Source organism: Ornithorhynchus anatinus, chromosome 5 (genome assembly GCF_004115215.2).
Source record: "Ornithorhynchus anatinus isolate Pmale09 chromosome 5, mOrnAna1.pri.v4, whole genome shotgun sequence".
NCBI lineage: Eukaryota > Metazoa > Chordata > Mammalia > Monotremata > Ornithorhynchidae > Ornithorhynchus > Ornithorhynchus anatinus.
The window spans coordinates 82858146-82872727 of NC_041732.1; positions in this window are offsets into that span (position 1 = coordinate 82858146).

Sequence of the window (14582 nt, forward strand, 5' to 3'; positions counted from 1 at the left end):
CTTCTTCCTCTTCTTCTTCCTCTTCTTCTCCTCCTCCTCCTCCTCCTTCTTCTTCTTCTTGTCCTTCTCCTCTTCCTCCTTCTCCTCCTCCCACCCCCAAACATTGTACGAAGCACTGGAGAAGATACAAGATAATCAGTCTAGACACGGTCCCTGTTCCATAGAGAGCTCACAGTCTAATTAAGAGGGATATCAGGTATTGACCTCCATTTTATGGATGAGAAAACTGAAGCACAGTGCAGTTAACTGACTTGTCCATTGTCACACAGCAGGGCAGTAGTGGAGTCCGGATTAGAACCCAGATCCCCTGAGTCTTAAGCCCATGCTCTTTCCACTAGGAAACACAGTAGTATCCTTCGCTTACTTCATTTTCCTGGAGTGGCTGTGACAGATACCCTAATTCTGATTTCTGAATATCAAGGTGGCCTGTTGTCTACACTGGTCTCTCAACTGTCCACATGAATAGAGATTTTGCTCCACTGTGCTTTGGAAATATTTCTTCTATTTTTTCTTTGATTACTCACTTCCCTTCATCCTAGAGCAATTATTCAGGGATCCTGTCATAGGCTCCTCACACAATCCTCCCAGTATAGTTATGATGTAGAAAACATTGATTTGATAATGGAGCTTTGTTCCAGGAAGCACTGTCTGTGTTGCCTAATGTGACATTTTTGGTAGTCCCATATCTCATGAGCATAGAGAAGCTGGGTGCTATCAGAGAAATAAGGTGGCTCCTCGTCTTCCTCTCAATCCCTAGTGGTGGGTGTCCTACATGACTGTGTTCTCGATCCCCTCTCTTCTCACTCGGGGAGCTCATCCACTCATATGGCTTCAGTTACCACCTCTATATGGATGACTCCTCAAATCCACCTCTGCAATATTGACCTCTCACCTAATCTGCACCTAATAATCTAATCTAATTCTGCCTCAAATGATTGTCAGCTGTGTGACCTTGGGCAAGTCACTTAACTTCTCTGTGCCTCAGTTACCTCATCTGTAAAATGGGGATGAAGGCTGTGAGCCCTACGTGGAATAACCTGATTACCTTGTATCTACCCCAGTGCTTAGGACAGTGCTTGGCACATAGAAAGTGCTTAACAAATACCAACATTATTATTATTACTAATAATAATCTTTCACCACATTTTCTCTTGCCTACTGGTCATCCCCACTTGGATGGCTGACTGGTGCCCCACTGACTGACTGACTAGTTTCAATAAAACATCTCTTGACTTGCATTTCTTCACTTCTCCAAAACCTCCAGTGGCTAGTGATATCTTTTAGCTACAAGAAGAAACTCTAACTAACTTCCTTGATTAATTTCCCAGCACCTCATGATGAATAAATGTCAACTGACTCTAATAATAATAATAACGTTGGTATTTGTTAAGAGCTTACTATGTGCAGAACACTGTTCTAAGAGCTGGGGTAGATACCGGGTAATCAGGTTGTCCCACGTGAGGCTCACAGTTAACCCCCCTTTTACAGATGAAGTAACTGAGGCACAGAAAAGTGAAGTGACTTGCCCACAGTCACACAACTGACAAGTGGCAGAGCCGGAATTCAAACCCATGACCTCTGATTCCCAAGCCTGGGCTCTTTCCACTGAGCCACGCTGCGACTCTAGCACTTAAGGACCTATTTACACCGATTCTCAGCACTGTTGTATTGGATTATTTTCTTTGGATTATTTTCAATGTAATAAATGGATTTATTACATTGGATTATTTTCTTTATTCAAATTTTTTTTCTTGTCTCCCAATTAGAGAATAAATGCCTTGTGTGTAGGGAATGTGTCACTTCTTTATTCTGGATTTTTCAAGTGCATATTCTCATTCGGTATGAGAAGCAGCATAGTGTAGTGTATAGAGCACAGGTCTGGGAGTCAGAAGGATGTGAGCTCAAATCCCAGCTCAACCAACTGTCTGTTGTGTGACCTTGGGCAAGTCACTTCACTTCTCTGTGCCTCAGTTACCTCATCTGTAAAATGGAGGTTGAGACTGTGAGCACCACGTGGGACAGGGATTGTGTTCAACCCAATTTCCTTGTATCTACCCCAGTGCTTAGTACAATGCCTGGCACACAGTAATCACTTAACAAATATTATTATTATTATTAATAATAAATATGACTAACATCTTGTGAATCTGTCTCAAATCCTTTCTCCTCACTTAAATTCTTAGTCCGTGAATCCCCCAAGGAACAGGGAACATACTACAGTATTTTACCAATACACAGCAATTATAATAATAATTATAATAATAATGATATTTTGTTAAGTGCTTACTAAGAACTGGATATCATGATTATTGTTATTATTATTATTTAATACCAATGATTGCTCGATTGATCCTCCAATCCCAAATAATTGTGGTATTTGTTAAGCATTTACTGTGTACCAGGCACCATACTAAGTGCTGGGGTGGATACAAGCAAATTGGGTTGGACACAGTCCCTGTTCCATGTGGGGCTCACAGTCTCAAATCCCCATTTTACAGATGAGGGAACTGAGGCCCAGAGAAGTGAAATGACTTGCCCAAGTTACACAGCATACAAGTGGTGGAGGCAAGATTAGAACCCATGACCTTCTTACTCCCAGGGCTGGGTTTTATCCACTATTCAATTGTATATTCAACTGTTTTTTCTGCTATTTCATTTTGACACACCCATGTTATTACCTTGTTGAAGCTTTTTTCTGTTTATTTTTTAATGGTATTTATTAAGTTATTTGTTAGAGAAGCAGCGTGGCTCAGTGGAAAGAGCATGGGCTTGGGAGTCAGCGGTCATGGGTTCAACCGCTTGTCAGCTGTGTGACTTTGGGTAAGTCACTTCACTTCTCTGTGCCTTAGTTACCTCATCTTTAAAAGGGGGATGAAGATTATGAGCCCCACGTGGGATAATATGATCACTTTGTATCTTCCCCAGTGCTTAGAACAGTGCTTTGCACATAGTAAGCACTTAACAAATGCCACAATAATAATGATTATTATTATTGTTTACTATGTGCCAGCTACTGTACTAAGTGCTGGCATAGATGCAAGGTAATCAGGTTGGACACAGTTCATATCCCACATGGGGCTCACAGTCTTAATTGCCATTTTACAGATGAGGCAACTAAGGCACAAAGTTAAGTAACTTGCACAAAGTCACACAACAGACAGGTGACAGAACTGGGATTATATTCCAGGTCTTCTGACTTCCAGACTCATGCTTTTGCCACTAAGCCATGCTGCTTCTCTGTTCTTTCTTTGACTCCCATCAGTTAGAACAGTGCTCAGTGCTTAGAATAGGGCTTGGCACATAGTAAGCGCTTAACAAATACCACAATTATTAGTATTATTGGAAAATAAATTCTCTCCTGTGGATCCTCCCCCGGCACTTGGTCCAGTGATATGCACAAAGTAAGTACTTTAGAACTCTTACTCCTAGTACGAACTGCCGCCTCTTACCACTGGCTCCAAAGCTTTCCACCAACTTTCTGCTACATAAATGCTCTCTTCAGCCACGAGTCCTCAGATAATAGTCTTTACTCCTCCCAAACTCACCTTCTAACTCTACCTTGCTTTCAAGTCTCCTAATTCAACCTTTGCTCCTGCCATTTCCTCTGCCTGGAACTTCTTAAAATACCAGACCAGAGCTCTTCTGATCTTCAAAATCCTCTTCAAAGCCTACCTCCTCCTAGAAGCCTTTCCAAATTAATTTCCAAGTCACTTCAAACCAACGGCCAACTTTAAAACTACTGTATTTTTCCCAATACACAGCAAGATGTCTGCATATTCAACTGTATATTCAAGTATGTAGCCTGAGTACAGTCGATTAGACTGTAAGCCCGCGATTAGACTGTAAACCCGTCAGTGAGCAGGGACTGTCTCTATCTGTTGCCTATTTGTACATTCCAAGCGCTTAGTACAGTGCTCTGCACATAGTAAGCACTCAATAAATACTATTGAATGAATGAGTATTCAGTATTCAGTATGACACGCATGTTCTACTACATGTTGAATCTTTGTTCTTTCTTTCACACCTGTCATTCGTAAAATAATTTGTGCCTTCTTGTCTCCTCTGAGGTTGTCAGCTCCCAGAGGGCAGGGACTCTGCTTTCTGTTCCTGGTGTTCCGTAGCGAGTACTTTGTACAATAGGACCTCAGTGAATACCATTAATATCATACTGGAACCACATTCTATCTTTGTGTCCCCTAAAGAGCACTCTGGCCTTCTTGATTCAGTCTTCCACCTCCTTGTCTATCCTTGCATCATCGCCCAACGTATTTTTCAGGTAATGGTATTCAGTAACAACATTCAACTCGATGTTATCCTTGGTTGTGCTAGGTTTTGCCAAGTGTGGTCTGGGAGATAATGACTTTTGCTTTTCTGGCTCTGAGAAGCAGTTCATAATCATCTGCATGTCTTCTTGGGTATTTGTACAGTCATCAGCAGACAGAAGCTCCTATGTGAGTCATTCCAGATTTTTGAAGTCGCTCTCAGTTTGCTGAGTTGAATATGGTTCAATAATTAAATGGAATTCTATCACCTGTGTCTAGATTATGTGTTCATCCTTGAAAGGGGCAGTGAAGAAAAGATTGAACAGAACTGGATCTAGTTCACAACCTTGAAATCCTCCTTTGGTGATGGGGGAAGGATCTGATACTAATCCTCAGGTCTTTCCTAGGCAACCACAGTATCGTGAAGTAAACTGAGGCTATTGATAAGCTTTTCAGAACAGCCAGTGTTTATTCAGTAGTTGCTAGAGACCCGTTCTACTGATAATGATAATGAATAATTTTTATATTTGTTAAGCAACTACTAGGTGCCAGACACAGTATTAAGCCCTGGGGTAGATTCAAGGTAATTGGGTTGGACATGGTCCCTGTACCACAATGGGCTCACAGTCTTAGTCCCCATTTTACAGATGAGGTAACTGAGGCACAGGGAAGTGAAATGACTTGCCCAAGGTCACACAGCAGAAAGGTGGCAGGGAGGGATTAGAATCCAGGTCCTTCTGACTCCCAGGCCCGTGTTCTATCCACTAGACCATGCTGCTTCCCAGTATTTTAGAATGTCAAATACTTTTGTAAGGTTGGTGAACAGTGTGGTTACGTCTTGTTAGTTTTCTTTGCATTTCTAAGGGGTCTGGCATGCTGCAAAGATCAGGTTTACTGTGCCCCATCATGGTCTGAAGCCCAGTTGAGAAACTGGCATTGGTGGGAACCTGTAGTCAATTATTTTCTTCAGGAGCTAGTAGAGGAGGATTCTGGCTGGGATTTTGCCAACAGTGGAGAGGCTTGGGGTGCCATAGTCGTTTCCACAGCAAACAACTCTCTCCTCTTTTATTCTTGAAGGAAGTGATATCTTTGAAATCTTGTGGCATTTCCACAAAAGCACTTGAGCGAGAGCCTGTGACTGAGATGAACAAGCAGATCCCCTCTGTGTGTAAAGCTTAGCAGAGCATCATAAGAGCAGGGGTCCTGGGTTCTAATCCCAGATTCCACTGCATGATGCTATGGGACTATTCACAGATCATTTCTCTATTTGTAAAATGGGAATTACGCAGTCAATCAGTGGTATTTATCAAGTATTTTTTCGTGTGCAGCACATGACTAAACACTTGGGAGAGTACAATGCAATGGATTTGGTAGACACTTTCCCTGTCCACCGTGACCTTATAAATACCCATTCTCCCTCCCTCTTCGACTGTAAGCTCCATATGGGACACTGACAAGGTCCAATCTGATAATCCTAAATCTACCCTAGTGCTTAGCACATCGGTGCTTTACAATTACTATTATTCTTATTACATCCTGAATTTTCGCCATCCTTAATGGCTCTGATTACAGGGGGATTTCTTCAAATGTCAGAATGAAAGCCATGTTTTCACATGAATGCAAGAAAATGAATTGGAGAAGATTAACTCACTTTAGGGTAGGAGTGATGTGGAAGAGGACACATATATACTCTAATGATGAATAATAGAAAAAGTGAAAAAACCTTAGTCAGACAGGCTTTCTTTCTAAAATATCAGAAGTTGTTCTGTACCTTAAGGCATAGGCTTGCTGTATCACCCAAATTTGACAAAGATCATCATTCATTTAGGATGTGGGAAAAAAATGGCTATCTATGAGAAAAACTTTTCTATTTCACTCACATTGTTCAGGTGATCTATAAAGAAATAAATGAAAATAGCTGTTTTGGCAAATTGCAGTTTTCTTTAAGATATTGTGTTTTTGCTAGTGGAGAGGCAGTCGCAAGAATGCAAATATTTTGTTAGTACTGTGGCATTGGCATATTGGCACCAGCCTTCAGTGTTATGGCTGAATCAATTGAGCATTTACTGTGTGCAGTGAACAGTAGTAAACTCTTGGAAGGGTACACTCCAACAACGTTGGTAAGCACATTCTCTGCCTACGAGGAGATTACAATCTAGAGGATGAGACAAACATGAATGTAAATCAATTACAGATATATACATAAGTTCTCCGTGACTGAGGGTAAGATGAATATCAAGTACTTAAAGGATATAGACCTAAGGGCAGAGGCTATACAGAAGGGTCACTTTTTATTGTTATATTGTACCTTCCCAAGTGCTTAGTACAGTGTTCTGCACACAGTCAGCACTTAATAAATGTGACTGAATGAAAAGGGGGAAAGAGGACTTAATAGGGGAAGACATCTTGAAGGAGATGTGATCTCAGTGAGGCTCTGAAGGTAGAGAGAGTGATGGTCTGTCATATGTGGAAGGAGGGTGTTCTAAGTCAGAGGAGGAGCAAGGGGTCAGCAGTGAAATAGAAGGAATTGAAGTACATTAAGTACTTTCCTATAAGTCCTAAACTCAAACCATTCTGCCATTTCTCCATTTGTCCTACTGCAGATGTACTCTATTGGTATTCTTTGGTTTTTATTTGAGGCAGATCAAATTTAAATCCATCAAGCAACAACTCTAGCAGTTATGAACTTATACCCATCCTCAGAACTGTTGTATAGCTTTACCAATTTTACATTGAATTATTTCTACTAAAGCTTAATTTTTCTTTGTTTTGCCCTGGACTGGGGCTGGGCATATCATATCACAAAAAAATGTAAATCATGTTGTAAATATTATCTTGTTTATAAATTAAACAATGTTTTTTAAACTATATTTTAGAAATTTTGACATCATAGAACCTTTTCTCCATTTCTTCCCAGTGAATTACAAAGTTATTCCAAAAAGAGAAAGCTAGACTAAAGGATAATGGCAGAAGAATTACTTAAACGTACAAACATAATTGTTATGATTATATTTATAAAGTGCTTACCCCATCAATCATTTTTATAGAGCACTTAATGGGTAGAGAGCAGCACGGGGAGAATACAATATAACAGAGTTAGTAGACATATTGCCTGCCCACAGTGAGCTTAGAGATTAGAGTTACCAAATACTGTTCTAAGCTCTGGGATAGATGCAAGTAAATCAAGTCAGACACAGTCCCTGGGGTTCATGGTCCAAGTAGGAGGGAGAATAGATGTTTATTTAATCCCCATTTTGCAGATGAGGAAACTGAGGCACAGAGAAGTTGTGACTTGCCAAAGATCACACATCAGGTAAGTGGCAGAGCCGGTATTGGAATCTGGGTGTTGCGATTCCCAGGCCTGAGTTCTTTTACCTGGGCCACATTGCTTCTTGTGGACACAAGGACAGATCATGCATCACATGAACAGTTGATCAAATCATGGACCACGTGGAAAGAGGTACATGCAACTTTCAGTGTTATTGTCTGGACTGAAACAACCCCCTGAATGACATAAACCTCAGTTTGTTCCCAATCCCTACCCAACTTCTAGACTACAAAACAGTACATGAGTCATTTGTTTCCTTAATGAAAAGGTGCATAATCAGATTTATACATACAAATTATATATATTTAGTTTCCATGGGATAGCAAGATTCTGTTCTAAATTTTAAGTCAAACGCTATTATCATTATCCTTGGGAAATTGTATTTAATTAAAATACCCCCCTCAGAAAATCACCCAAATAAAAGCTTAGTTAAGTTTTTCAATTAACTGCATTTAATTAGCGTTATATAATACAGACTAGATCTGCTAGTGCAGTTTGTCCTCATCAAGAAGGTTGTGGTTTGGTCAAATAGAAGAGGACATTAAATAAGTGTAATGAGTTGCAAAGGGAAAAAAACACAGACTTACCGCTAAATTAAGCCAACTCTAAAGTACAACACAAAACAATGAATTCCTCTAGAAACTATTTACATGGTCTGCTACGCTCATTCCGTGAGGCAGGGCTGAACTTCCAAACTCCATTCTATCATGCGCTGTTGTGTTCTTTCTACTCTTTGCCTATTCAAAAGACGGACACGAAACCTCCAACTTCCGTGATCAGTTCTTGCCTGATTTGAACCTAAGATTCAAAAGGGAAAGCAGCCTCGGCTGAATGTTCTCAGAAGCAGTGCAGCCTAGTGAATAGAGCATGGGCTTGGGAATCAAAAGGACCTGGGTTCTAATGACAGGCGAGGTAGAAGGGAGTAGGATTTAATCCTCATTTTACAGATGAGGAAACTGAGGCATAGAGAAGTTAAGTGACTTGCCCAAGGTCACACAGGACACATGTGGCAATCTATTGATCAATCAATCATATTCATCGAGCTTTTACTGTGTGCAGAGTGCTGTGTTGAGAACTCGGGAGAGTATAATATAACAATATAACAGAGTTGGTAGATACTTTCCAGGTCCAAAATGAGTTTAGCGGGATTAGAACCCAGGTCCTCTGACTCCCAGACCTATTCTCTTTCCACTGGGCCATGATCCAGATTATGAAGGTCAACCTCATGCTGGCTCATGTGCACACATTCACGTGCATGCACAGAAACACACACACACACACATACACACACACACGTCCTTTATATTCAAAATGACACTCTTGATGGTAAAATTCACCCAAGTGCATCTTTAGTTGAAAAAGTCAATGTGGGACCCACAGCTCTGGCCACGTAGTGCAACCCAAAAGGCTGTCACTTGTTGTGTTGTCATGTTTTATGTTTGTAGCATCTGGTGCTGTTTTCTTTTTGCCTCCTTGACTCATTAAGAAGCTTTTGTTCAGAAAGAGCCATTTCCTTCTTGATCGCAGTAACGTCTTGTGTTCTATTTTTGGCGGTTGTCTCCCATCCTGGCATTGCTTTTTTTTATGGTATTTGTTGTGTTTACTTTGTGCCGAGCACTGTTCTAAGCGCTGGGGTTAGATACAAGGTAATCAGATCGTCCCACGGGGGGCTCACATTCTTAATCCCTATTTTACAGATGAGGTAACTGAGGCCCAGAGAACAAGTGACTTGCCCGAGGCCACACAGCAGACAAGTAGTGGAGCTGGGATTTTGTTGTCCCAGCCTCAGCTTTCCAAATAGTTTTCTGGGTATCCTGCTACCATTCATTCTCCTCAAATGTCCTGCCCGGCATAGCTATGTTGAAGTGAGCATAGTTTGTGCGTACAAATACACACCCTCTCTTCTTCCCCTTTTAACCCATACCAGTCCCTCTCAATTGCCATCCCCTCTCCGTTCCCCACCCCCAGCCCTGAACAGGGGTGTTTAGGGCTGACTCAAGTTTGAAAACTGCAATTATATGCCCTGTTCTCACTTCCTCTCCCCTCCCTCTGCTTCTATCAGCTTTGCCAGTGCCTCTGAGTGTCCCTTTCTCCATTTCCCCTCCTCTTTCCCTCCCCTTCCTGGGAATCCGTAGCCTGCCTTTCTTTTGCGTGACAGCCATTTTCTTTCATCGGATTTTATAGAAAGTGCTGGATTTATAGTGGTGTACACTAAAACCTCAGCCTACGTTATAATCAATTCTGAGTTGTCAGGGTCCCAATTAATAAGGCTTTACAGTAATCCTCCTCATCATCATTTGTATTTGCACATTTCTTTCCTTCTGTACTCAGCTGGCTTTACTAGTAATCATTTAGAACATTTGCAATATCCGTATGAGAAGTAGGAGGCAGGGATTGTTATCTCCCTTAGGAAAGGAAGATAAAGAGATATTATGTCTTGTCTTTGATTACTAAGAACTAATCATCATACTAAATTACTTTTCCCGGAATTCCCACAAATTTGCTAGTTTCAGTCCTAGTCTCAGAACAAGTATTTCTCCCTGACCTCCAGAAACCTAAACACTACCAGAACCATGTCTAATTCCTTACTGTGCATTATCTCACATTTGGTATTAACCCCACATTTAGTCCCACAGCACTTATAAACCTATGCAGAAATGATTTATATTAATGTCTCACTCCCCCTCTAAATGGTAAGCTCAATTTGGGCAGGGAAAGTGGCTATCAACTCTGTTGCATTGTCGTCTCCCAAGTGCTTAGTACAATATTCGGCCCTCAGTCAGCACCCAATAAATGCCATTGATTAATGAAATTCCCAGCCCTTAGGTGCAACTTACTGCTGGTAGTACATTAATGACACTATTATTATTAAAATGAACCTGCCCTTCTTTCTCCTTTTATGAGATTTCCATCCTCTTTTCCCACCTCTTCCTTCTTTTCTATTCTGTTTTCTAGCTCTTCTTCCTCTCACTCTCTCCACATCTCCTTCTTACTCTCTCCACATCTCTCCACCCACCTCTATGCTCCGCCCCGCCTCTCTCTGTCTTCCTGTCTCACACCTTTTCTCTCTTTTTCCTTCCCACTCCCACTCCTGACCTCTCTCTTTTAGGGTTATGATTTAAGGTAACTATGAAGAAGGGGAAGAATCTCACTTGGTGCAGTAAATGTGGAGAAAAGAGAAAATGTGGGGGTAACATAAAAGACTCTGGGATCCAGAGAGCTGAAAAGAAAATCTGAAGAAGGGATATTACTGCTTGTGGAGAGTCCCCTCTAGAGCTTATATTTCCCTCTAGACTGTAAGCTTGTTTCTGGAGGGAATATGTCTATCAACTCTGCTATAATGTACTCTCCCAAGTGCTTAGTTCAGTGATTTGCATAGAGTAAGTGTTCAATAAATATGATTGATCAACTGAATGATTAATTGACTGGTTGGATAGCAAGGGACTTAGTCGAGGTGATGGTTATTTTCCCAGTGGATGTAAACTGAACAGGGGAGTTGGGATGAAAGGAAGAAAGGAAACTTTGTGGCACATAAAAAACAGAATCTGGGTCCCAAATGTAGGCTTCCTGTAAATGGAGACACTCCCTTTTTTTAAGGCAGGATTGGAATCAGCCTTTCATATCTGTGTGCTCTAGACTGCAGGTCCTGTTTATTTTCAAAGTCCTCCCTTTCTGAAATTTTTTGGACTCACAATAATTCTTTGTAGAAGTGGTAGAGAAGCAGCGTGGCTCGGTGGAAAGAGCATGGGCTTGGGAGTCAGAGGTCATGAGTTCGAATCCTGGCTCTGCCACTTGTCAGCTGTGTGACTGTGGGCAAGTCACTTAACTTCTCTGTGCCTCAGTTACCTCATCTGTAAAATGGGGATTAAGACTGTGAGTCTCATGTGGGACAACCTGATTACCCTGTATATCCCAGCGCTTAGAAAAGTGCTCTGCACATAGTAAGCGCTTAATAAATACCAACATTATTATTATTACTTTTATTCTAGCATTGCATAAAAAACTGCAGATTCTTACCCCACAAGCCCAAAGAATATTTTACCACCAGAGATTTTTTTTGGGTCCCAATACAGCTATTGTGTGTCATCTAAATATATGGCTAGGTAACCATTATCTTGATTGCAGAGGAGGAGGTGGTTTAGGGAGCTTAACTTGATTTTTCGGAAATTAGATTCAGTTTGCTGCCAGAAGTGGGGGAACTGTGTATTTGTAAAACTGAAGTTATTTTGGACACAAGAGTGTCACGCAGCACGCTTTTTTGAAACTATATCTTTGAAGGTTATGCGAAGATGAACGCAACCAATATCTCAGGAAGAGCTGCATTCCAAAGGCTTCTAACAGTGATGTCTGTTTCCTACATTTTCTCTCCGAAACATCGGCTTTGGGGCAAAGCTGGGGAATGGCCAGAGTATGGAGAATTCTTGATCTCCTCAGTTTCCTGATGACCTCAGGTTACAAACAAATTCCTTTTGGGAAAGGAATGTGTCCCCTCTAGACTGTATGCTAGCTGTAGGCAGAGAATGTATTTGTTATATGGTTATATTGTACTGTCCCAAGCTCTCAGTACAGTCCTCTGCATACAGTAAGTGCCCAATAAGTATGAATAGAAGAGAGACCACCCTGGGTTTACAATTCAGTATGGGGTGATGATTTAAGGAGAGTTTTTAAGAGACTGTAAAATGGGAGGGGGAACCGAAAATTGTAACAGGTACTGACTCCAGCGTTTATGAAAAGCAAGGAAAGTTATTAGCACACACAACGTGGTAAGGGTTGCTGGTTATTCGCTGGTTTTATCTCTCCACCGTTAAAGCACCGTAAAGGTTACATTTCCTCCAAGGGGTCTTCCCCGATTAAATGAGCCTGTCATTGGGCAGGGATTGTCTCTATCTGTTGCCGAATTGTACATTCCAAGCGCTTAGTACAGTGCTCTGCACATAGTAAGAGCTCAATAAATACTATTGAATGAATGAAGTCCTTTTTCCCCCGGCTTGCTCTCCCTTTTGCATCACCTATGCACTTGTATCTGTGACCTTTGGACATCTGATATTCTCCACACCTCCAACTCCACAGCACTTTAGTAAATATCTTTGAATTATAGATTATAAATTATTTGTTTATATTAATGTCCATCTCCCCTTCTAGACTGTATGCTTGTTTATTACAGGGGACATGCCCACTAATTTTGTTAGAAGCAGCGTGGCTCAGTGGAAAGAACCCAGGCTTGGGAGTCAGAGGTCATGGGTTCGAATCCTGGCTCTGCCACTTGTCAGCCGTGTGACCGTGGGCAAGTCCCTTAACTTCTCTGTGCCTCAATTACTTCATCTGTAAAAATGGGGATTAACTGTGAGCCTCACGTGGGACAACCTGATTACCCTGTATCTTCCCCAGTGCTTAGAATATGCTTTGCACATAGTAAGCGCTTAACAAATACCAACATTGTTATTATTCTTATTGTTGCATTGTACTCTCCCAAACACTTATTACAGTGCTCTGCACATAGTAAGCACTGATTGATTAATTTTCAGATAAACTTTTACAGACTGAGAAAATATCCCTTTCATTAACTTCATCTTTAGCTCCTTCTATAATATACTATAGTTTTTTTCTATATGCTAGTGCCTTAGAGTGCATCAGACCTTAATTTCCATAGCTCCGTGCAGCAAGTTGCTAATGGAAAGCAGCATGAACTAGACCAGAGTTCCCCCTTCCCCAGAAGAAAGGTACAATTGAAACAAGGAGATTAGCGCAGGTGGATTTGAGATGTAGAGAAGGTAGATTCGCGATACTGAGTAGGATGAACTACGTTCCCAAAATAAACTATAATTCAAATATCCACCCACCGACAAGCTTGCTGCTTGCTCATTTGTCTCAAAAACTGAGATTTTTCTGACTCGATAGCTCATTCGAAAATTGCTTTTCTCCTTGGTTTGTCCCATCACTTCAACGTCCTGGAGGGGAATCGGGAGTTGAGTGATGCCATCTCCCAGAAGCTGCATTCATTCAATCGTATTTGCACTGTACTAAGCGTTTAGCACTGTACTAAGTGCTTAAGCATTTAACGTTCAGGATTCCTTGCCTCTCTGTGTGTATGGAAGGCTGTCTCCATTCAGTTAGATCTCAGGCAAAGATGCTGCAGTCTCATGAGTTGAGTGTCCAGGGGAAGACGGGCCCTGCTTTGAAGAAGGGCATGGCAAAGGATACCATGTTCCATCTTTATGACAAAATATGACTCCCCATTGAAAGGAAACTGCAGACCTGTTGATGGGGACAGGTGTTCTGGTTTTTTACATCAAAACTCTTCCTTAAGGTAAATGCCCCAAATTGTATTTTTTTTTTCCCTGAATATTACTGTTGCGTTCCATTTCCCTCTGGGTACCTATTCTACTTGTGCTCATTACATCGCTTTATTGGAGGCAGAAAAGAATTGTAACAAGATTTGTGTTCTGCACAGAGCCTGATAACTTCGAAAAAGCCTTTTACTTCTTAGTGAGATCAAAATGATGTTTCACTTTAAAGAGTTCTTTTTTTAGAGCTTCTTTTTTGTAAGTGTCTTATCAGTTTCATCATACATGATTAGTTGTTTATTAATCGATATGTGAAAACTTCATGAATTTTAGTATTTCTCTGAATTTGAGTTCCTCCCTGTAATTTGTTTATTTCTATTGATGTATGGCTTCCCCTCTAGACTGTAAGCTTGTGGTGGGCAGGCAATGTGCCTGTTTATGGTCATACTGTATTCTCCCAAGGACTTAGTATGATGTTCTGCTTGCTGTATGCACTCAATAAATTTGATTGAGTGACTGACTCACTCTAAGTTTCCTCCTTGCCCATTTAAAATGATCTCTTGGTTCCTTTCCTTTCTCTTTCTTTCTTCCCTCCCTTCTCTTTTCTCTTTCTCTTCTCTTTCCCTCTCCATCTCTCTCCTCCGGAGTCCTGATCTCTTTCTTCTAAGGCTCATTCCCTCCTATTTCTTGCCATGGATGATCTTCACA